This window comes from Ascaphus truei, chromosome 4 (assembly GCF_040206685.1).
Source record: "Ascaphus truei isolate aAscTru1 chromosome 4, aAscTru1.hap1, whole genome shotgun sequence".
Classification (NCBI taxonomy): domain Eukaryota; kingdom Metazoa; phylum Chordata; class Amphibia; order Anura; family Ascaphidae; genus Ascaphus; species Ascaphus truei.
In genome coordinates, this window is record NC_134486.1 from 232,723,371 (window position 1) to 232,724,388 (window position 1,018).

Here is a 1,018-nt window from a genome sequence, read left to right on the forward strand (position 1 = left end):
GATGTTTGCCATTTGAGTGAGAGGTGGTTGGTGCTGGTTTTTAGAGTTCTCCACCAACATTCAGTAGATAGTGCAAGGCTTTTGAGTAGTCCAGGGTGTATGGTGATGTTGGGTGTGGGCCAGGAGGGAGGAGTTTGTAGTTGATAGAGGGAGTAACATCTCCATGAGGCCAGGAGAAAGAAAAAAGTTAAGATACATAGGAGGTTCATTATGACAGAGGTTAGCAGAGCTGCATGTAGCTGTTGTGAGCAAAGTGAGTGTGTGCAGACTAAACAGCAGGGGTGTGCCTGTTCCTTGTCAAATGCTTTGCTGCATTGCAATGCTAGAGTCAAATCAGGGTTTCAGTGGGCTGAGTGGGTGTGGGAGGTATTTTTGTGCATTCAGTTTCAGGAGAGGCTGCAGTGAAATAAGTTGTAAAGGGGTGGGGGGTTAAAATATGCAGGCTAACAAACATGGGATCACAGTGTGGTCATATAAGCTCACCGTTTGTTGCCTTGAGTAAAAAAGTTTGCAGAAGGTCCAGTCCCCAGTCACACTATAGTCTAACTATAGTCACTTTAAATGCATCACTCTTAAGATGCCAATGCTACCCTGCCAATACAGGGGGGATATTTGTTTTATACATCTAAAGCAGTCACATGACCCTCCCCCTCCCCCATCCCCAATAAATCAGCTTGTTCCAGTTGGTCAATTAGCAGCACACAGTTAAGAGGGGGGGAAAAAAAACAAATCCACCTTTTGATATTCAAACATACCAAAAGATCAATAGTACAAGCCGGTGGGTAATTCTTTTAAACAGGACTTGCAGATCAGGGACATACCTGTGGAGAGAATGCAATTAGGCAGCCATATAACAATTGTTTATAATTTTTTACTAATACCATTCATATCACCTAAGTAGGTGCATCTGCGTCACACCCCCATTTTAGAATTAGCGCTACCTATTTTTGTTTTTCTCATATATTTGAGTGCTGCATCAATTATTCATATTGCTGCAATATGTTGTAGAGCCAAATTT